Consider the following 25,625-nt stretch of genomic DNA (forward strand, 5'->3'; position numbering starts at 1 on the left):
TGCAAACGTTGGTTGTCAGAAGATCCAATGATTACAGAACGTAGCCAGTAAACAGGTCGAATGGGCGTACTCTCATTAGACGAGGAATTGTCGGAATTCACAAGTCTTCATTTTGAACCGGACTTTTGGGAAGCCACGTCGTAAGGGATATGGTACGGCACCCCCTCTCGGCACCCACCATGAAATGTCAAGGACGATCGTACAGTGCAACGAATTTCCACGCTGCGAAGACCGAGGATAAAGGGACGTTGTACTCAAGCGAATTAGACATGAAATGCTGCAGCTGTCTACCAGATTAAAGGTCGGGATGGTTCTGTCAATAACAATCAATAGGAAGCGTCCAGATATCAGAGGTCAGCATCAACAGATTGGCCCATAAGGCACCTCCTTCTGCTTATGAGTCTGCACAGCTGATTGACTTTCACAGAATATCAGTGTACATTTTGAACATGCCAAACTTTGTATACAATTTCCATGCAGATAGCACGGCGTGAGCACTCGTCTAGGCAAAGTTAGGGTCAAAGTGGTGAACTGGATTATTGAACACTACTCCTGGTTCATCCTCAACCACCAAACTCCCTTCTTCTACCGACACAGGGTCGCAACCCACGGCAAACGGGTTGTCCAGTTTGGTTGCCTCTAACATCCAGCAATGAGGTGCTGTGTATCTATTCCACAAAGGGGCGAAGAGTCACTTGCGTTACTCAGCACTCACGACTAGAAGGTTGCTCTTCAAGGGTGCCATGTCCATCAAGAGGAATTAGGTTTCTTCCTGGCTCATTATTTGTTAACATCAAATATTTTTAATATAATGCGGACAGTGCTACTACTTCCTTGCAGACCATTATGACCTCAGCAATTAAGCAACCGATTTGGAGGTCCAGATTCTATTTGGTCGGTGGGGTAGCTTAGTGGTTAAACCATACGCTCGTCACGCCGAAGACCCGGGTTCGAATCCCCACATGGGTACAATGTGTGAAGCCCATTTTTGGTGTTTCCCGCCGTGATGTAGCTGCAATATTGCTAAAAGTGAAGTAAAAGCTAACTCAATCAATCAATCCAAACCCAATTGCCGTATAGGTACAATGTGTGTCCCGCCGTGATATTCCTGGAATATTGCTAAAAGCTGCGTTAAAATACACAGTTACTTATCACTCGGAACGGCTAAAGTGTTGATCACTGCTGACACTTTCTGCAATCGACAAATCGCGACTGTATGTGTTACACAAAAGAGAGGGTAAAATTTAAACATTTTAGATATTATCAAACTTAGTAAAACGAGTGTGTTACCATGAAAAAGATATCAGTAAACTAATTTTGATTAATATGCATAACGAAGAAGGGAGCTAATACGCCCATGGCGATGCCCACATTGTGTCTAAATGCTTTACTTCCAAATTATACATATGTTGTCAAGTCCAGCACTTCACATATATTTCTCTGTACTATTAGATAATATTGGGAGAGTGAATTTTAAAATGACTTTTAAATTTGCTGTCAGATGGAGTCGTCTTACAGTGGTATTATTGAACAAGTGCTTTTTAATGCTGCAACAAAGCAGCTATAGTTTTGAAAATTCTTACAGTCTGCTGCAATTAACCACCTGTTTCATGTTTACTGTATATCGGTTGTTATTAAGCTTATTAAATTTGCAATAACCCATCCCTTGGATAAACGAAAACGTGCGCAATTGAATACCATGTGACATTATTTTATATAATTTCAACTAAATAGCACATTATCAGACAAGCATACACAGTTTGAACCAGGTGTTACACATTTTCAGTGGCGGTCAACTCCTGTGTTCTCCGTAATGTATTCCAATAAATACGAACGCATATATAACAAGTCAGAAATAAACGTCTCCTCATAAAGAATCTCGGTTCTGACAAAACCAAACTGGTTACGAACAGTAGTCCGAAAATGTCCGCCCAATGTTACTGTGTTGCGTGTGCCATTTTTTGTTTTGATGATAATGGCAGAAAATGGGTTTATTTTACTTAACGTTCAGAATTATGAAAATAATTATTAAAATAATTAATTATTTTGTAAGTGTCATATATGTTTCAGGGCCCACATGGGCAAATAATATACTTTAATACAAGGTAAATTATTGCATGTATCAACTTACATGTGAGATGACATTAATTGAACAGGGTTAAAACAAATTACAGATTAGAAAATGCTTCTTTGACTGATCAAGAAGTGGTTCTTGTGTTCATTGCCCTTCTGTCCATATATATATATGAAAGCGTTGGCGAAAACATGTGGCTAACCATGTCTTGCCTCGCCAATCGATCCCGTTAGTTGCCTTATTGAAGATCAAGACTCTATCCCGTACTTTCACTAGTGCGCGTAATGGAGCCTCATTCCTCTTGCAGTCTGCAATTCTAACGATGTTCCGGTGGACGTTTGGCGTGTCTTCGCATGTGTTTCTGAATAAGTCCCATAATTGGATAGGGTGAACCCACATCTTCTCACAATTATGTAAAGGGCTAACTGCTCGTATTCTGACAAGAGCTTTACTCAACACAACTCATTTATTCCCTGGAAATACAGCCACAATAGTACATATCGGTATCACCTGAAGGAAACAGAGACATTTTGTTTAAACATCGTCTCCATGTAATCTGGATGTGTGGTGGGGAAGTGAAAACATCTCATTTGTCCTTAACACATACGTTTTAGAGTAAAAGCTAAATATGTAAGGCTATGGAACAATGTTTTCAGGTCTTATCGTCTAGAGATGTGATACTGCTGTGATAGGTGAGTCTCGAGAAAGTGAAGAGGTACTTCCCAGGCGTCCTCCTGGGCTGCAGCGATTCTCATGGTTGTTGGGAAAAACACATACCCAATGAGCTAAAATCAGCTTTACAGCAAAAGGTGAAGAACATGTCATGCATGACAATATGGGACATGTGCACTGATACTTATACCAAATAAATCCTACGCAATAAGGATGGCTCTTTGTAAAATCGGCACCCGTGGCGAGCCACCTCCTCGTGGTGGGTGCTGGTTAACGCTAAGTGCTCGCCAATCCCCCGTGTGGATCCGGGGGCATATTTGGTCCACCAACCTGTTTGCCGTGGTTTGCGGCCCTGTGTCGGTGGAGGAAGGGATGCTGGTGGTTGAGGGCCTGGAACCTTGTTCCTATTGCTCTACACACCACTTCGGCCCTACCTTCACCTAGACGGGTGGTTGAATGGGCCCGGTTCAACCAATCGGCTGGTCATGCCAAGCCCTGTGGATGGACTGTGTATGTGTCATTGCACAAATTTGATTTGGAGTTGTTTGAATTTCGGTCTTGGCACTACTGTTGGTCTGTATTTTTTGGATTGTGAAATATGATCATATGAACTTTTCCTAGAGTCTTATGCCAGAGGGCGATGGCTCAAGGGCCAGTCTGGTGGATTAGTAAAATCATTATTATTCGCGGGGGATTAATTTTCGCGCTTTTCGCGCAAAAAAATTATCCGCGAAAATAAAACCTCCGCGAATAATTATGATAAATTGTGGAAATAAAAACAAACAAAGAGCTTTGAGTTTTAGTTTTGTATTGCTAGTAATTTGACTACAAGTACACTTCATTCATTCATGACTCAGTGAAACAAAAAGATACATGACAACAAATTAAATAGTTGATTCAACACACGTCATTTTCAGTGTCTCTGATTGAGACGATACACACGACTTTACTAAATTAAAAATGTCAGGTCACCTGCTACTAGTGAAGTAGTCCAAAAGTCCAGCTTGGTGGAATCCGCTTTGGTGTAAATCCTTCCTCTTGGATATGTTGTTGTAGGTCTGGATATTCCATTGCGCATGTAGTGGTTTGTCAATACTGGTACACGTGCACAGAGCTTTTTGAGTAGCTGATTGGCCGAGCGCGTCACGGATCGAGGTCACATATAGGTCAATGATTTCTTACACAAATCTCAACATGGATTCTTCATGTTTCCCCAGCTAATTAGGCAGGCGACAGGACGACAGCTAGGGTCAGTGTTTTCTTTACAGTTTACAGTTCCCTGTGCTATACGCTCGTGATTTCCGTACTTTGATGACGCGTGAAAATTAAACCGCGCGAATTAGTCAATTTTTCTGTTTCCGCGAAAATTAAGCCGCGCGAAAATAAATGATTTTACAATTATTTGTAATTCTTCCGCTGGAGTTTATCATCCGAGTATCCTTGGTGCTGCACGTTAGAGACCCACTTGCATTTAGCATTGCCCTTGTGATACTCCGTGGTGGGTGGGGAGCTCAGATGATGAAATGTAACTAACTAAACATGGCTTATGAAACCCCTCAAAAAAGGAGCAAGCGTCAACTTGATACTGATCTCGTTTAAGTTGACCACAGACTGCCCAACTCAACTGATTACTGGCCACATTTTCATGTCGTTGAGACTATTGACAAGACACCTTTCAAGTTGAATCCTTTTGCTGTAGCTAAAGGTATACAAGGCATCGCTGGTGATGTTAAGAATATTAGACGACTACGTTCCGGTGCTCTGCTGGTTGAGAGTGCAAAAAGGCAGCAAGCCACCAACCTTATGAGTACTAAATCTTTTATCGGCATTCCAGTTACCATCTCGGCTCACAAAACACTTAACACGAGCAAAGGAATAGTCAGGGACCGTGAATGATTGTTTGCTGACATGTCAAAACTTGACATCGTCTCAGATATGAAGGATCAATGTGTGCTTTATGTCAAACATTTTACAACCCGTAGAAATTGTGCTACTGTACAAACAAATACATATTTGTTCTCTTCCTCTTCTTCAAATGTCCCAAAATCACTAAAAGCAGGATACTGTAACATCAACGTTGAAATGTACATTCCAAACCCCCTTCGATGTTTCAAATGCCAAAAGTTCGGCCATGGGGTTAATAACTGTACATTCTCTGTTGTTTGTGCTCACTGTGGCGAAAAAACACATACAACAGAAGATTGTGACAGTAACGTTAAGAAATGTACAAACTGCATTGGTGTCCATTTGTATTTTCTAAAGAATGGGCACCCGTGGTGAGCCACCTCCTCGTGGTGGGTGCTGGGTAACACCAAGAGCTCACTAATCCCCGTGTTGACCCGGGTCAGCAAGGTCCATAGCACCCCATTGCTGGTCGCAAGGAGCGGCCGAATTGGGCAACCTGTTTTCCGTAGGTTGCGTCCCGTGTCGGTGGAGGACGGAATCCTGGTGGTTGAGAGCAATCGGGCCTATAAAAATGTTCTGTTTGCCTAACACACCACTTCGGCCCTTACTTCACCTAGACGGGTGGTTGAATGGGCCCGATTCAACCAATCGGCTGGTCATGCCAAGCCCTGTGCATGGACTATATATATGTTTTAATTTCGGACTTGGCTTAATTGTTCATCGATAGTTTCTGATTTTGAAATGCATTTTTGACGTTGTGAACTTTGCCTAGAGTCTTATGCTCAGAAGGCGGAGGCTCATGGGCCAATCTGGTAGAATAAATTATTCATAATTCTTCTGCTGGAGTATATCATCCGGGTATCCTTGGTGCTCCTCGTCGGAGACCCACTTGCTTTCAGCATTGTCCTTGTGATACTCCGTAGTGGGTGGGGGCTCGGATGATGAACCGTATTACACTAACCATGGCTTATGAAATCCGACCAAAGAAAACAAAACGTCCACTTCATATTGACCCTGTTGATACTGACCACAGACCGTCTGCATCGATTGAGTATTGGCCACGTTTCCTTGTAATTGAAACTCCTGACAAGAAACCATTACAGTTGAGCCCTTATGCAGTATCTAAGGGTATTCAAGGTATTGCTGGGGATGTTAAAAACATTAGACTCTTACGTTCGGGTGCACTGCTAGTTGAGTGCGGGAAAAAAACGGCAAGCAACCAATCTGAACAGTATTAAATCTTTCGTGGGCATTCCGGTCACGGTCTCTGCTCACAAAACCCTAAACACAAGTAAAGTTATTGTCAGAGATCGCGATCGACTGTTTGCAGATATGTCAGAATTTGACATAGCATGCGAAATGAAAGATCAAGGTGTGCTTTATGTCAAGCGTTGTTCAACACGGAATACTGGAACTATCCAAACAAACACCTATCTGTGTTCCTTCTCGTCTCCAAATGCTCCTAAGTCAGTAAAGGCAGGTTATTGTAACATCCGAGTTGAAACCAACATCCCCAACACGCTCAGGTGTTTTAAATGCCAGAAATATGGACACGGTGTATCTACCTGTACATTGTCTGTTGTGTGTGCTCACTGTGGTGAGAAGACACACACAACAGAAGATTGTGACAGTGATTTTAAAAAATGCACCAACTACTCAGGCGACCATTCATCTTCCTCCAAACAGTGTCCAATCAGGAAAGAGCAAATGACGATTAACAGAATAAGGTTTAGCCAAAATGTCTCTTTTTCTGACGCAAAGAAACTGGTGAACAGAGCTGACCTTACAAAAGGTTATGCTACAGTAGCAAACACATCATCTGTGTACAGCCCTAAAATAACAAAATCATCCACAGGATGCCAAACTACCTTGACTTGGGTCAATTGCGACTCTCCACAGATGCTTTACCCTGCTATATCATCACAAACTGAGGAATCACTTCCTAGAACATCCAATTCTTCTTCTGATCACAAATCATCATCATCTCAGTCACACTCAAAGTCTCAATCGACAGCTGATAGTCAACAAACGGTGAAAAGTAAACCGAAGCCAAAGCCTGATGCATCCAAACAACAAAGTGGCAGAACTCATAAAGGGTCACAAAACAAAATTCAATTGTCCAATAAATACGGGTCTCTTGAAGACATGGACGTTTCTGAAAAGTCTAGGGCACATAGCTTGTCGCCCTCCAAAAGAGTGCGTGGTAGATCCCCAATAAATCCGCCCAAAAGATAGTTTATTCCAATAATATTGTACAGTGGAACTGCAGAGGATTGAGGACTAATTTACATGAATTACAGCTATTAGTCCAAGATTTTACACCTTCAGCGATATGTCTCCAAGAGACATGTTTAAAACATTAATTATTGCATTTTTAAAAGAAATAGATTTATTGAGTGACTTGTAAATAAATAAGTATTTTATGATTGGAAGTTTTGTATCTGTATCCTCGAGGGGGGTTGAAGTACCGTAAAATTATTGTCCTCCTGAGAGGGTACGTAAGTCCCAAAACATTTGAAGTCAAATTTAATCATCCTTCGTTTTAGCCGTAGTATTTCTGTCATTTTAATTTGTCGCAAATCCTTGCATACAGTCGCCAGCAGCTGAGGGGATGGTGTAAATCCAGCTAGGGACCATGCAGGTAGCAGAAGTAATGTAAGTCCCCATGGCCTCTAGTATGGTGATCCTTCAGTTGTTGGTGATTTATAGCCTGTTTTTATATTGCATTGTCCGAATAGTGATATTTGTTTTAACTTCCCACTCTGGTTTTAACTCAGATTGTGATATTCTAGTTGTTTTACTGTGCTTCATTGACAGGTTTTACAACACACACATATTCTTTTTCATCGTTAAATGTTCTCGTCACGATATGGCTGAAATATTGCCGATGTGACGTTAAATATTAACTCACTCACTAACTCACCTGTTAAAAGGTGAGGATCCTCCGTTTTGTATCCCTTGTGATGAAAGAATCACAGTAAAGCATCTTTTGCTTGACTGTGTTGAATATTCCATCAGAAGGAATAAGTATTTTAATTCAAGAACAATGAAGGTTCTTTATAATCATATAAGTTCTCATTTAGTTATTGCATTTTTAAAAGAATTATATTAAACTTTGTTTACTGATTTGTAAATAGATAAATATTTTATGATTGGAAGTTTAAGTTGATAAATTATTGGTAGTGTAGATTGGTAACTGAGATTGTTAGTGGCTGTACCCTGAAAGGGGGTTGATATATTATAAAATTATTGTCCTCCTGAGAGGGCACATACGTCCTGAAACATTCAAAGTAAATTTAAACTTACCAGGCTTTTCAAGCGTAGTATACTTGTTGTTTTAAATTTGTCTACCATTTCCCACAATCGCCAGCAGCTGAAGGGATGATGTAAATCCAGCTAGGGTTCATGCAGGTAGCCAAAGTACTGTAAGTCCCTATGGTCCATAGTATGGTGATCACGGGTCCACCACGGGGGTGTCGGCGAGCTCTTGGCGTTACCCACCACCCACCACGAAGAGTTGGCTCGCCACGGGTGCCAAAGGTGTAAGAAGTGCCCTCAGAACCCGCAAAATACAACACTGAGAAGTCTGATATTTTCAATATTGTATTCAGCAAAACAAAACCAAGATACATGAATTCACAAGAGACGTTTCATATACAATGCAAATGAGTCAATTCTAAAATAATGGATCACACGACGTTGCGATACAGAATCCTGTACCGTTGTCAAGCAAGAATAATCAAGAGCATACACACACACACACACAAACACACACATATATACACATACATATATATTTATAGGATATTAAAGGAGCTTCCCCTTTCATATCAAGTTTATGTCCCGAGTGAAATAATTTTGGTTTGTCACGAGCTTTAGCGGGTGACAAACCAAAATTATTTCACAATTATTTCACTCGGGACATAAACTTGATATGAAAGGGGAACAAGTTTTGTATCCTATTTATTACCCACGTTCTAAAAAGTGAAAATATCGTTAAATTATAGCAATATTTTGCTTTCCTATATAGAACCATGTAACGCGGATTAATACATCATATTGGTGATTGGAATGTCAACCGCTTCACTCCAGGAAAACGTACGCTGCGTGGAGGCAATGTATTTCCTATACGGCGCCTAATTACAAGGAAATAAACAAATTAAGACAGAATCAAGTCGTAATGAAATGTTAATTCTTTTCAGTTGAGGATTTGGTTTCAAAAGCTATAATATAATTCATCAAAACACCTGCAAAGTGTAAATATTTTGAACTTGACTACGTGACCTAAATCTTGCCTGAACGTCAGTCGGCCATCACTGTCGGGCTAGTCGTCAAGTGTTCACAATGAAGATGATTATAGGGAGCATTTAATTAGGGGCGGCAAAGTCAACAGCAAGGACGAATGTGAATCACAGGGAACAGTATGTCTCAATTAGTTAAAGTTCCTTAATGTTCTTCATCAGAGGACGAGTTACTGTGAATTATTCGGCGACGCTTTGCGCAGGATGCCAGTGACGTCTTCTCATCTGGACTTGGAATTCACACTTGTCGAGATTCGATGTTTATGTTGAAGACTGCACCGAAAATTGGGTCTGAAAACACAGCCTTCAACCCCGAACGAAGACGATTTCAAGCCCATTGTGTTCAGATTCTGGGAAGTGCTTTTAACCTCTTCATATTAAGAAACCACGGGAGGCATGGCATTGACAATATGTTTGTGCGGGAGGACGCGAATGGATGCGGCAGACAGTGGCAGTGATAGAGATACAAGAGCGCCACTCGTCTTTTGATGTTGTGGCTTACTGTGCAGCCCTGACAACATATAAGCAGAAGGTATTCAGCCTCTTGATAATATTCACAACCCTTCCAAGCATTTGTCCGTCAATTTTGACGAAATCACTTTTACGGACGACGCCATATTTGTTTACACACACGAGAGACCTACTAGACGTATTTGTTTACGTATTTTTATAGATTGTTTTGTTTTCGTTTTTATTACAGAAACTTGAGCTATTATAGAATTGAAAATAATGCTAGTAACCACGCTAACTGAAAAAATTTTTACCTAATGCCATAGAAGTGTTTTCGTTTTACATGCTCTCAAGTGTGAAATCTTTTGAATGAAAATCATGAATGGAATGAGTGATGAAAGTAGTACCTGTAATGTCAAAGTTCACGTATTAGCCAATCAAATCACTCGAAGGTGTTACGAAACACCTCTACGAAGTACCACGTGGGTTAGACCCGTGAAGGTCCCGGGGTAGAATAGGCCTTCAGCAACCCATGCTTGCCATAAAAGGTGACTATGCTTGTCGTAAGAGGCGACTAACGGGATCGGGTGGTCAGACTAGCTGACTTGGTTGACACATGTCATCGGTTCCCCATTGCGCAGATCGATGCTCATGTTGTTGATCACTGGATTGTCTGGTCCAGACTCGATTATTTACAGACCGTCGCCATATAGCTGGAATATTGCTAAGTGCGACGTAAAACTAAACTCACTCACTCACTCACTCACCACGTGGGTGTTATATATATATATATATATATATATATATATATATATATATATATATATATATATATATATATATATTCTCGAGATTTCACGCAACGTCGCAATCACGCAATAAAGAAGTCTTATTTGTACACTTCATCTTCTAAAATGTCACTCAAACATGAAATTAATGTTTCTTAAATGAAGGCGAAGGTCCGTTTCCCGGAATAATGGACATGTTCGGTTCCACTGAGGACTACAGCAGTTCCGTTTGTTGGCAAGAGGTTTCGCTTCCTATCTTTTTCATCCTTCCCTACGATCCCCTAACGCCTTTGGCTGACTTTGACTTTCTCAACAGGGATTTATTTGAAAGTACCTTTACAACAGCCTTATTTGCAATAGACTGACGTAATCGTAAACGTTGTTTCAACATTGGATTACAGATTTAACTGTTTTGGTTCTCTGAATTCCAGCTACAGATTGTTTTGACATTGTTGAATATGTTATTTGGCGTGATGTTGATATGTTTCAAACCTAAATACAAGGGTGCAATATATTGCATAAACATCTCATCCTTCATTGTAACTCCTTTATTTGTACATGTCTGGCTTCCATTCACAATCCTTGGTGTACTAACTGGCTTCTTCAGCTCACTGCTTCACCAATCATGGCATTATGTTGCTCCCTTTGTCAAATGTGTTTTCTTTGTATATTATGACATCCCATTGTTTTATTCAGTATGTATGTGCACATACATACATATATATATATATGTGTGTGTGTGTGTGTTTGTGTGTGTGTATATATATGTGTGTGTGCTGTGGATTTTATGCATCATTCTTGCTTGACAAGAATATATCGAAACATCTCAATCACGCAATGAAGTGAGTGAGTGAGTTGATATTTAACGTCACATCGGCAATATCTCGGCCATATCATGACGAGCACACTTAAATGAAATATATGCATATTGTAAAAATCTGTCAACGAAGGACAGTAAAACAACTAGAATATCACAATTTTAATTAAAGCTAGCATGAAAAGTTAAAACTAATATTACTATTTAGACAATACAATATAAAAACAAGCTATAGATCGCCAACAACAGAAGGTAGATCACCATACTAGGGACCATGGGGACTTACAGTACCTTTGCTACGTGCATGGACCCTAGCTGGATTTACATCATCCCTTCAACTGCTGGCGAGTGTACAAAATGCTAGCCAAAATTAAAACAACAAGAATGCTACGATTACACGCAATAAAGAAGTTGTTAACTATAACAATTTGTCCTATTAATTACATCATGAGCATTTTTAAGCCACCATCTGGGAACGTGGCGGCCAAACACGCGAGCATGAAAGAAACGTTCAACATATTAAGTTAGACAATGACAATGTTTCTTTCATTTCTCTGTCATGAAAATTGTACAGCAGGAATCAAACCAGATTTTTTATTTCATTCATTGGCACACATGTATTTGTATGATGATTCTGCCATGCAGTTTTAGTGCTCTTCATCCCCGCTTCAGTAATGCATTCGTTCCTGAAGGAAATAGTTGATTTTCTAGCCTCGAAAAGCTGCAATACTGCTCGAGTGACTTAAAACGACACTCACTCACTCATCCACCACCCACTCACTGTGGAAATGTGTGCTACACTTGATGACGAAACCATTCTACACGTATCTTAGATAAGCCAAGGACGTCGAACAAAAAGTAAATGGCAATGTTGATTTTATTGATGTTTCTGCGTGCTTGCATCTGGATAAGTGTCAACCAAACGAACTGCCAATCAGAGTTAGGCCCATATTTTAAATGAGTGAGATGAAAGGTATACTTACGGATAAACTGTCAGTTTTGGTGTTTACTTTTCTCATCGTTGTAGAATCCTTACAAAGAGCTCATTTCGTGTTTAGAATATGTAGCAGTTTACCCATGCTGATATGCTTTTTCAATACTGTCCCAAACGACGTATACATGTTGGAAGATATGTGCTGAAAGGTGATCTCTTCAAGGGCACATGAAATTAAATATGTCAAGGGTTTTACCTTCCCCATGCCTTTGCACAATACCGGGCTTTCAAAGGCATCAGTTACATTGATTCAAGGAAGCCCTGGGCATCTGGTATCAAACCGATCGTAACCCTGAGCATATAGATGACAAAGAACAACTTTATGAGGAAGTGAGTATGTGTCGTTCTTTACTCCTACTGAGTTTGGTAAGTTTGTTATACGGTAAAAATATATAATGTCCACGCAGTATGGACGTGCAATTGATACACAAGGATTGATATTTTTTATTTACGAGTCAAAAGGAGCCCTTTGGGTGTGCTTATTTGATCAAAACTGCATGTTGATCTGTAAAATTTGGTTTCTATAATAGAAAAGACCATATATAGTCTGTTTATTCTTTCCAATTTTATTCAAGGAGGTGCTAAAATATTAGAACGAATAACAATGAGTAATGTCTTCATCAGTAAGGCGTGCTGGAATAGACAGATACACGTTCAAGACGTCTACAGGTGGTACTTCACCCCTCGCGTGAGTACACCCGTTAAGCAGGGTTGGTGTGGTTGGTGATGCTATTGTGGCAGATGTTTGTGGAGGAAGTGCAGAAGTTTTTTCCAAGCGTCCTCCTCGGCTGCAGCATGAGGTTCAGCGTGACCTCCCATCAGCACTGTAAAGTCTGTTTAAGGAAACGTGCTTTCGTAATGGGGTACTGAGGTCCATGTCCACGTAAAGAATATGTCAACACAATTAGCTGCAATAATGTTTTCATCTTAGTACATTAATCTCGCTTAAAATTTTCATGTTGTTTGAAAGACACAGCGACACGCATATCATTGAAGACGTTATCAATAAAGTTTCATGTCGTCATCTTATGTGTACACCAAATTGCACAAACATTGCCTTTTACATCATGTGTTTAGTACGCATTCATGACGCTGACAAGATATTCCTGCACAAACTGCTGTTGCTATCGGCGGCGATCACTTAATCAATCTTTTCATGACGTTAGTCATTGATGCTTCTTTGCCTTCTGTATATCTGTCGCATATAATAGGTAGTGTGTCAATATTTTAACGATCATGTTCTCATTATTAGATTCGCCAGATATGGATTTACACCATGATGGTATGCCAGAAAGTTCAAGCTCTGATGTATATGAAAGCTGAAACTTTGTTTTCTCAGGTGTTCAACGCTGCACCCAGTAATAACTGAACTACAGTATGGTTCAAAATTATTGAGAATAGCTAAAGCATTTCATATTATTAAACGAGAACAAATCAGATAAAATTGAATGTATTGTAAAAGTGAACTGACCTTTTCATGTTGTGTAGGTAACAATTTAATATTTTATCAAGTCTCCTTGAGCTTCACGGCACAGTCTAAGACGGGTAGGCATACTTCCTATCAGAGAGGTTAGTGTCTCGTGAGTTATGCTGTCCCAGTATCGGACCACTTCTCTCTTCATGTCTTCAATTTTTGTCAACCCCTTTTGATTCACACATTCCTTCATCATCCCCCAAATGTTCTCAATGGGATTTAAGTCAGGACTATATGCAGGAAATGGTAATGCAGTCACATTTTTCTCCTGAAACCACTGCTTGGCATGTTTTGCGGTGTGTTTAGGATCATTATCTTGCTGCAAAATCCAGTCATTTCCATAAACCACATGTGCACTTGGAAGGAGAAAATTATCTAATATGTTAGTGTAGCGTTGACTTGTCAGATTTCCCTCAAACACACACAGCGGGGTCGTTCCTAATAAGGATATCCCTCCCCATACTTGAAACTTTGGGCTGTATTTAGGTCGTCAATACAACGGTGCTGACGCAGACTTTGTCCATATTTTCACATTATTGGGATATACCCATACTGAGCTTTCATCAGTAAAAATCACATTTTCCCAGTCAAAGTTTTCATGAGCCAAACACCACTCAACACGCCTGTCTTTATGTTCTTGTTTCATGAGAGGAGAAGGAATTCCAGTCTTTTTCTCCCATCCAAGATCAATCAAATTTCTTCTAACTGTAGATTTTGATACAACTGTTGATCCCCTTTCTATCATTTCATACCTGATGTTGGAGATGCTTGCCCTTTGCTTTTTAGACGCTAAAATTCCCAGCCGGACGCGATCTGAGAAGTCCAATTTTCTGGGTCTCCCTGCTCCTTTCTGGTGCCCAAAATCCTTTCCCTCTTTAAAATTCTTCCTAATCCTATACACAGTAGAAAGAGGAGTTCCTGTTCTCTCTGCCAATGTATTTACATCATCAATTCCTTGATTACACAACTCAAAAATCAACCTTCTTTTATCTTCAGCAGACATTGTTGACAGTGCTGAGGAAAATGACGTCTGCTACAAATTCAGGGGAGGTAACTCTAATTGTACTATACTCAGTAGGCCAAGATGAGTTACCTCCCTTATACCATTACTTAGTTTTAAGTATCAGTGAATCAGTTGAGGTGTTAGGATAGCTCAAAGTAAGAAGAAAAATTCTCAATAATTATGAACCAGACTATATATTACAACGGTGCACACCAGAACGGACTACATGACGTCATCATAATCGATCTATTCAAATGGGATACAATGACGTGCATGAGCATTGTTCGTCACTCCAATCACTCACTCCTGTGACTGTTCGAGTTAGAATTGGTCTTTAACAACCCATTCTTGTCTTGTGGTAAGAACGTCAATTGAGATTGAGTGGTGAGACTCGCTGGCATGACTGACACGCGCCATCGTATCCCATCTGTGAGCGATCATCATGATGCTGACCTCTTAATTGTCTGATCCAGATTCGGTTATGTACAGACCGCTGTCATATAGCTGGAATATTGCTGCGTTCGGCGTTTAACAACAAATCAACCATTCCAATCATCAGATCAGTTCAAACCTCCGTGTATTCCTTTACATCGTGTTTGTTTGATTACTTACCAAACAACGGGTGGTACAGAGTTTTGGCCATGGGCATATAGGGAGGCTCTATGCGATGGCCTGCACCAGGATAAGAGAGAAGTTCAATGTTCTTTTTCTTCTCTACAGGGCAGGTCTCAATGAAACGTTTAGCTTCATCTGACCACCACACGGCATCATCTTCAGCAAGAATGTATAAGATGTGAGCGTTGTTCTTCCAAGCCTGAACGGGAAACGTTAGATTTCGTTATGCAGCTATTTTACCAAAAATAAATTTACTGGAAACCATGAGTGAGTAAGTAAACATTTAACGTCGCATCGGCTATACATAAATCATACGTGACGAGAACAATTTATACATAACCAATTTAACATAACATAACTAATATGAGACCATAAAAACTGTCATCAAGGGGTTGTCAAACTAACAGAGTATCAACTATTGCTTAAAAACTAGCTTGATATCGAAAGGTTTATCACCAACAATACAATGCAACGATCGCCAGTAAATTAAGATGGATCACCATACCAGAAAGAAACTTTCTCACCGGAATGATTTCAGCGCCATAGCAGGCACCGCCTTTGGCAATGACACCTCCATCGGTGTAGTTCACTTTACTGAAGTCCCACCTAACGAAAATGACATTGCAGTATTTTATAGTCATTTTTTTCGATGATTATTCATAATAATGTTCAAACCACCCATTTTTTGGGAGCCTGGGTGGGTTTCTCGTCTGAAGCACGTTGATGCAAAATTAGATTGAGTGAGCCGGTCTCCTACATTCAAATTAAATAGTGTTCAAACTTGTTCAGAAACAGTGTGAATAAGTGTGTTCACAGTGTTCAGAAACAGTGTTCAAAAGAGTGATTGCCTACCAAATTCATACTCTAAATTGTGAACAATGAAGTATTTTATAGACAAATCCAATTATACTATTCTCTAGACTGTTCTAGGCACTCGCGTGTGGCAATATTACTTGGGGTATTTGTATTTCATTGTTTAAATTTTGAAACGGTGAGGTAGGTCTGGATATTTCAGGGCATTTTAAGGAACATTCCAGTTAAGTCCGACCCAGAGTTTTAAGGCCATTTTCTGTACAGAAGCGAGTGAGTGAGTTAATATTTAACGTCACATCGGCACTTATTTTAGCCATATAGAGGCGGGATCATATTTGACATTGAAATGGAATAGTGCATATTATCAAACCTGTCTTCAAAGGTCAGTGGCATAACTAGACTATGACGAGAATTAAAACCATTAATTATTATTCATTATAGGATATTTATATAGCACACATATCCACGCGACTAGTACATGCTAAGGGCGCTGGCATGTTAAGTTAAAACTGCTAGCACCGTTTGGACAATACGTGGTGTAACAACACAAGCTATAGATCTCAAACAACTCAAGATGTACCACTATAGGGTCTTCAGTGGGACCCTAGTGTATGGTAGCTTCCCAGTGTTGCATAAAAAGGGATCCTCGATTTATCTTTTTCATCTTATTTTGTATCACACACCACAAGAACGCCAGCTATGATTACACAATGCCATTTAGAAAGTGGTAAAATGCAACATATGTCATATTAAGGATTTCACTTTCTTAGCAAAGTACACATACTAGTACTATTTAGGTTGAGTCCCATCCGGGTTTCGAACCCACACCCTTAAAGTCATTCACCTAATCGCCAGCACACACAGTCAGCCGCCTAGCCCGCTCAACCACCGCGACTTACAACACGACATGGATGTGTCTGCATATGTTGCAGAACGCCAGCAGTTGTGTGAAGATCCTTTGTCTCGCCGTTTGCTCAACATAGACGCCTATTTTGGAAATTTGAACAACATCATCTTCTGTGTTTTACTGCTATATAGCCAGTGCATTTGTACTACTATTGAATTTATACGGCCACTTCAAAACCGTTGTATTAAATGGTATAAATATATAAACGTTGTTGATGTCGGAATTTCTTGTTCGGGGTTTCACACCAACTTCTGTTACTTCTTTCTTGTTAGGAATCAACGTGTAATACTTGGCTATTCAGCTGTTGGGGACTTCCTACAAGAGGAAGAAACTCACCCTGTCCCTTTCCAATACACCTCTCCCGACTTCTTAAGATCATCAAGTGAGTAAAACGGGGGGCCACAGATATTCACCACAGCCTCCACCTAATGACATTACAAGCAATTACCTTTCACGTACGGTGTTAAACAACAAACGTTCAGACGTACACTGAATGCCGCTTGAATATTCAGGAAGAAATGGAGAACGGGTTACTCTTGAGGGAGTGAGATTGAAAAGCTGAACCAGTCCTGATACAGTCACAGAATCATGTGTAAGTTGAACATTTTCATCTGTCACTTATTTTGAAATATTATATTAGTCACTTCTAATATATTATATTAGAGCCTTCTTGTATTTTACGATCAGGAAGGTGTCCCCTTACGTATTTACTTTCGAAGGTTATTGACACATTTATACAAAAATAGATTACAAGTTAACGTTGTTCACCTTATCTGTTGCCGTGCCAAGCAAGAAGACTATTTCACCACCCTTTGAGGATCCAACTACACCAATACCTCCTCCTTTTATGTAGGGACGAGAAGCCAACCAATCAACAGCTCCCTGAACATGTGTGTAAACAAATAACACAGTTAGGTATTTCAAATCGTATCTAATTGTCATGAACGACTCCCTTTTGCATTACTGAATGCGTGTTTAGCAGTTAGTGACAACAGTTTTTAAATGTTAGCTTCACGTTTACTTCTAAAAAACCCAAACAACAACAACAACAACAACAACAACAAAACCCCACTAAAATGTATGACAAAATCAGTTTTCACTTTGGTTGTTGTTACCTGTGGGAAGTGTGAATAAAACAGAAAAGCTTTACTAGAAACTACATTAGTCAAACCATTCTACAGGCCAGTGCAAAGAGAAATAATAGGTAATAAGAATGAAAAAAAAAATAAAGCTTTTACACCTCTTTGAGCATTTTCAAATGTCACTGAGGTGGACATTACATTAGAAACCAATAACGTCTTACAATGTACTTCAGTTTGGACTCTAGTATGGAACCGAACCCGGGATTATCATCACAGAGAGTGATCTAAAACTAGCATATAAATAATATCGGGGCAATACACTAGAAAAATGGATTGTAGATAACAAGCAACTAACGGCTGGTCGCCGTATTAGGGACTTTGGGGACAGAGAGTACTTTAGCCACTTGTATGGACCTACGCTGGATTTACATTATCTGTTAAATTTTTGTCAAACACAAAACAAACAATTATTTAGTAAGAACTAATAGCAATGAATAGATACTTTATAGATGATGTTGGAAATTGTTATCACGCGTGATGGAAAACAATAATGTAGCCAAGTAGAGCATACATTTACGCGATTCTCACTTCAAAAGAGATAGAAAGTAGAATTTTTCTAGCATATCCAGAACGGCCAATGCAATATTGTCTTTATATAATCTACTCAATTCTGGCCTGATAACCCAAGTAAGTAGCACCAGTAATTGGTTGTCGTTCACTTAACATATTCATACCTGCTTGGGTGTCCAACTTCTTGAGGATTATATATAAAGTAGCAGTAGACATTTTGGGACATTTTGAAACACCATGTCATTAGATTAGTGTGGGATGCATTCGTGTGATAAAATGTAGAATAGATATTAAAATGAGTAAATCCACTATAATTATGTATTTTAGAAGGAAAAAGAACAGCTTGGTGGCTGTTGTAAATGTGCAGGTACTGGCGTACTGACTTAGAGATCATGTTTATTTATGGTTGGAAAACTCACCAGTATGTAGTCAAGGTCAATATCACCTATTGCAGTTGGTAGATCATCATATCTGAAGTAACTGAGGGCAAAGCAAGCAAAGCCTCTATAGACGCCAACAAGGCAGCACGGTATTCCAACAGTCCTCCAAGAGAACCAGACATATCAATCATTCCAGCAAAAGGACCTTCATCTGTAAACAATGTCGAGTTCTAGCTTGCAAAATACAGGGAAGTCAGGATAGCGATAAGCTGTCATAAACCGTAATAATCTGGACAAGCTAATTGTTTGCATCCATTAATTGTCACACGTCTGAGTAGGGCTGTGTGTAGACTCATTTAGCCTTATTCCGTCAATATCACTGCGAAAATGCGCTCCACAACTTGTAACCATATAGGTAATCGAACCGAGATCTTCGACGCGACGAGCAAACGCTTTACCATCAGACTACCCCACCGCCGGTTGTATGTAGTATATGTAATATTTTGGGTGAGTGAATGAATGAGTTAAAATGCATTGTTTGACAAATTGAAATAGCTTTGGGACTTACGTACTCTCTTGTGAGGGTTTTACTACACTGGAGAGTAGCAAGGACTTGTCAATGACCGTTCCTTACACACATGTTGAAGGTACAACAAAACAGATATGCATTTATAATGTAGTGTACATTCGAACAAAAGTACAACCATTAGATTGCCAGGTGACATCATCAATCGAACCTCCTTCTATAATTGTTATGGCCCCGAAGTATGGGGGATAAGAATGTTTTGTAGTGCAGTTAGAACCAAAGGTTAAATGATGTCAGTGGAACGTTTAGGAAGGATATATCAGTTTGTAGGCATCGACCTGGTGGCAATACCTGGAGGCAAAAAGAGTGTTCCTCTCAGGGGACCCTCACGTACAACAATCCTTCTCACGGTAGGATGTTTGTACCGGCGTTCCAGTTCACGTGTCGCCATCTCCACTGTCGTGGTCAGTTGGAGATCATCAAAGGGATTGTGGCCATCAATAACGGACACTGTGAAGACCAGGGGTCTCATCACATCTGTTGTCGTAATGCGTGTCTTCATGGACTCCCCTGGAATTGGCTTCAGACTCCAGAATAGGCCCATCCATTCGACACCAAAACAGAAACAACCAGTATCAGTAAGAATGAACAGAATTAATATGACTGTAAGCGACATTTGCAAGAGTACCTGAACGACATAATCCATTTTCCTTGTTCTATCTTTTTAATGAAGAATACCTGTACCATGTTGCCACGTCTTTGCCTGCGACAATGGAAATGGCGTTTCCTGGTACACTCTTCTCTCTCTTTATCCACATTATCTACTAGATACTAAAATGAGTTAGTTTAGTTTTAGAAATGTCTTGTCAGTCCATAATTTCGTCGACCAAAGCCACATTAGGACTGATGTTGAGGCAAATCCTTCTGTAATGAGGCTCCTGTATACTACAGATACATGTATATCTTGGCAAAGGTATGGCCATTGCAATGGCTCGTATAGCTCTGTTGTTGGCAAACAATTGATCTATATAATAGTGCTCTTGTGGGCACTTTTTCATGTGCTTATTAAGATTTTGATGGAAACTATTTCGTCTACCAAAGTCTTCTCGTGATTCACACTGAAGTTAATCCTAAGTCGCTATAGACACGCCTTAGTACGACCATTGAAAAGTGATGTGATATAACATCTGATACAGCAAGTTTTCCTGTTTGTCTTGGTAAACACTTGGTCTGTGCATAACAGGGGTGGGGTCATTTTTGTGTATTTGTCGAGGTCCACATCTAATGAAAACCACTCGTCTCATATGTCGTCTGACATGATTCGCAGGACCGCAGCGATCGGCCGACACAAGCACCGTGGCTTCCACGAAATTGAAATCTGGCAACTGGTCTTACAGATTACTTACCGTTGTACATTATTTTATCCTTTGGACATGAGAAAGTAAGCTAGGGTCTCATAGCCGAAAGCAGGGAACTGAACTGCTTTCACAAAATGGACAGTGAGAAATGTGTCATATCTGTGATTACACTTTGTTATGAAAAAACAGAATTTCGTATTATGAGAGAGTGGTTGAATTACATGTGTGGTACTCTCATCACGGCACAGGTGTTATCCTGTTCAGTGAATATTATAGCATATGCCGTTTGTCTTACCTCAGGAAAGCCCTTTGTGGTGAAAGTGGCATTAGGAACTGCTTTCTCATTTTGAAAACATTTGGATCCAGCATGGAAACATGTGTCATTATATGCAATAGCTGTTAATCCAGAATATGTGAACCATGTGCCCTTTACTTTTTCAAGTGATAAAATAGTACAAGTCATTGTGTATTTGGCTTAAAAAGGTGTGTACTACTTTGCCGTGACCTGCACTTGGCACAATGAACTTCCGTCATCGCTGAATAAAGTCGCTTATTTACAGCATATCCTATATACAAGACATGCAGTCTGCTAAATTATGCACCCACGAGAATAGACACGTGAAGATCCGGGTTAAAATTTATCCTCAGGAACCCATGCATTTTACAGAATCTAGTGGACAGGATCACTGACTTGGCTGACATATGTCATCGTATCCCAGCTTTGTAGATTGATGCTCATGCTGTTGATGACTGGATTGACTTTACAGTCATATAGATCACCACACAAGGGACTGATGCTGTAGCGAAGTTTGTCCTAAGTTTGTCCCAATTTGTGCAAAGAACATGATCCATATCTAATTGATATTACCGGTGACCAACGGTCGACAATAGTACGTTGCTCTAATGCGATGCCGTAAGGGACGCTCCCATTTTACCCATATTTGTCACTTTAAACGTAAACATGCTAATAAATTGTATAAATATCCCTAGTCGGTGCCAGTGTACCAAGAAACTACATTCTGATGTTTCTTCTTTAAAACAACTGTTTATGAAAGTTCTTAAACGTAGTACTTTATCATTTTAAAAAAGAAACCGGTCTTTTTGAGAAGATTTACCTTTAGCAAAATTGTGCGGTTTTCACTATCTGTGACACATAGCCATTAAAAGCTAATATTTCAAAAATAAATTGGTCTTTTCGGATGAATGTTGTTAGCGCAAATGGTAGTGTGTTCTATTTTATCTGTGATAATATTACACAGTGGTGATGTTTAATATTGTTATGAGATCATCCATTTAAGTACTGTAATGAGCCTAAATTTGCTGTTCTCGCTGGGAATAGTTAGGGAATTTGCTGATTCATTCACATTTAATTAGGAATATTGCTGTGTATTTGAAATTGTGAGCAATTCATCATTTACAGATGTTACCTCCTCACCCTGCTGTGAAAGTGCTTCATCAACCATCATACATTTGTAATGAAGGTCATCCTGAAGCTCATTCTGCACCATAGGAGAACTCCTGGACAAAGCTTCTCCACCTCCTTCACAAAAGTCTGACATCTGAATAAATATTGTACTAATAACAGATCTATCACATGTAACAGCTCACCCTGTTCCAGAAGCATATCTTTGGGTATCAATAGTAAGTAATATCATGTGCTTCAAATCTCGGAAATGATATGTAGCACTAGTGATTACGACTGTCGAACTATGAGAGAATTCGGGTGTTCTCCAACTAACATGACGTGAGTTGTGTGTGTGGTCCTGTGCGGAATGCTCGGGGTCACAAATAAGTTGAAGCAAAGCAACGGTGAGTTCTTGGACGGGTGACCTTGTGTGATAGCTTGAATCCATCGTGTTTCTAGGACTGCATCAACGCTCACGAGGTCTCACCTTAGCCAAGTGTGTTTGTCCAAACTTGCCTCAGCTCACCCAGTTGAAAATGGGAACCTGTGGGATGTAGAAAGACTTCAAGTGGTTCACCAACAACGTTTTGGAAGCAAATACGAACAGTCAAAAATAGACCAATCATTGGCAATAGAATTACTAAGACGTCATTTTAAAGGGGTTTTTAGAAATGATTTTGTTTTTAATGATTTTTGCACAAGCACTGATATGCAACACGATGCAATAGGCATGACATTTGAAAATGATTCAGACCCAGAAGCACTTGTGTTAGATTTACTCATTACAGATCAGGAAATTAGTGAAGCGTGGAGGCACTTAAAACGGAGAATTACCTTGTTTGGGCCAAGTTGTTGTAAAGATGTTGTGGTGTTCACATCTTTATGCCATGTTTTAACAAATGGTTTAATAGGTTGTTCGAGACTAGTTTGTAACATATCCACACATTTGGGCAGTGTCGGCTATCCCTACACATAAAACGCTGTACAAACCCTGATAATTACAGAGGCTCTTATGTCATGAGTTCTTTTGGCCAGGGTTTTAATACTGTTCGGAATAATCCACTATCAAAATGGGAATATAAGAAGGATGTACTTTTTGAATCACAAGCAGTCTTTAGGAAAAACATACTTCGCGTCAGATCACATATTCACTCTATTTGCCCTAGTAGAAAAACGTTTATCTTGCCGAAAGCGGGAGTTACATGTTGTCATTGTCGATTCTGTTGATCGTTCAAAGTTCTGGTACTGTTTATATACGTCTGGGCTTAAAGGGAATATAAACTTAGTTCTCAAAGCAGTGTATATTAATGTGCATACGCTGAGGTGATGGTTTAACTGATTTATACTGACTGTCCTATCGGCCTGAGATAAGGTTGTGTTCTCAGCCACATTCTCTTTCTCATTGCTGTCAATGAATTATATTAAACATTAATATTTGATGGGGTTGATGTATTGTAAGAGGATTGTCCCCTGATGATTGCCTTATTATTGGTATTATAATGCATTGCGGACAATCGGAATTTTACCGCTTCAAATGTATTGTTTTAATTTATGGCCAGCATTGTATACAACCCCCAGTGACGGAAGTGATGGTTTAAATCATGCTGAGTATTCATATACGAAGCTGAAGTCCTGTAAACCCCAGTAATGTGGCCTAGCTTTAGTTGTTGGTGGTCGATAGGCCGTGTTCTAATGTTCATACATGTCATATTGAGTTGCATTTTGGAAATGATTAGTTCTTAGAACTGAATTATGTGATACGACCCGTCAAGATCCCGTGGTAGAATAGGCCTTCAGCAACCCATGCTTGCCATAAAAGGCGACTATGCTTGTCATAAGAGGCGACTAACGGGATCGAGTGGTCAGGCTCGCTGACTTGGTTGATACATGTCGTCGGTTCCCAACTGCGCAGATCGATGCTCATGTTTTTGATCACTGGATTGTCTGGTCCAGATTCGATTATTTACAGACCGCCGCCATATGGCTGGAATATTGCTGAGTATGGCATAAAACTAAACTCACTCAGTTATATTATATTATATTATGTTATGTTATGTTATGTTATGTTATGTTATGTTATGTTATGTTATGTTATGTTATGTTATATTATATTATATTATATTGCTAATATGTTAATGTCCCTCGTGCCAGGTATGTACAATAAAGTTTGTCCTCGTCTCTATATTGATGAAATAGTACCTGTGTGACGTTAAATCTTTAACTCACTCACCCACATAGAATGAATCATAGTACGAAATTATGGCAAACGGAAAACATGGTGTCCAAACAACTCCAGATCTAAAAAAATCTTAATACTGATATTTGCTGATGATGTTATTCTTCTATCAGAATCCGTTGTTAGGCTTCAGACGCAATTATTATTTTACAGCGTTACACAAAGACGTGGAACCTGCCCGTGAACCTTGATAAAACACATATAGTCATTTTATGAAAACGTGGTAAAGTCGCGGTAAGAGACAGATGGAATTTCGAGAATCAACTTGTAACTGTACGAATGTGGGAGATACCCTTTGTATATCAATTCCTATGTCAGACGCGTAAAATACTGGTTGAAAAAATATTTCGATGCATGAAAACCGACAACATTGTAAAAGGCTTACAATATGCTTGTTACTTTGTCTGCATGAGTTCTTCTAAATGACATGCTCATCTAATATCAGAAGTCTCCTTTTTTACTCATGGTTATAATGTTGGTTTCTTTTGACAGCTGGGAATGTGGATCTTTTTTGTATAGATTCCGAGAAACAGCTATCTAAATATTTAATCAAGATTAGCACTCAGGTCTAGATAATAGCTCTCGATATGATTCCTATATAATGTTTAATACCGTACTCCAACCCGAAGAGCACCTATCCCACCTACCCAAGTTGAGAAATTCACTAACACGATTTAGTCTAGGACTATCAGACTTGATGATTAATGAAGGACGACACGTGTCAAAAGACAGGTATAGAAGAATTTTCCAATTATGTAAATTATCTGTTGAAAACGAAATTCATTTTTATTTGTCTGTCCATATTACATAGATTTACGAAAACAATATGTTCCTGAATGTTACACCCCCTCACCACTTATCTCACGTCACCTACTGTAGCATTTAAAGAAATCCTGTCTATTCGTGACAACTGTAGAAACTTCAAACTATCACAATACGTCTACAATGCAATGTCTAAGCGTGGTATTCTATGGAAATCATCACTGTATTCAAACAGTTTGTGAACGAGTAATGCATGCCACTCTAATATATATGGGCTGAACACCTGATACAATAAACGTCTTTGACCTGATAAGTCATGTGACTGTCAACCCACTAGCGCCTCACAGGCAACTTGGATTATCCGGGGAAATAATAATTAGACGGACCCTTTGAACATCCGGGTTAGAATCGATTTCATTAACCCATGCTTGTCATAAGACACGGCTAACGGGATCGACTGAACTCCGGGATATAGCTGGAATATTGCAGAGTT

The 25,625-nt window shown here is 39.6% G+C and overlaps 1 pseudogene; it reads right to left on the reverse strand.

Annotated features, from left to right (window-relative positions):
- Positions 1 to 12,730: 12,730 nt before the first annotated feature.
- Positions 12,731 to 19,981, reverse strand: LOC137276446 (peroxisomal succinyl-coenzyme A thioesterase-like; annotated as a pseudogene).
- Positions 19,982 to 25,625: the final 5,644 nt, after the last annotated feature.

Source organism: Haliotis asinina, chromosome 1 (assembly GCF_037392515.1).
Source record: "Haliotis asinina isolate JCU_RB_2024 chromosome 1, JCU_Hal_asi_v2, whole genome shotgun sequence".
NCBI classification, from domain to species: Eukaryota; Metazoa; Mollusca; class Gastropoda; order Lepetellida; family Haliotidae; genus Haliotis; species Haliotis asinina.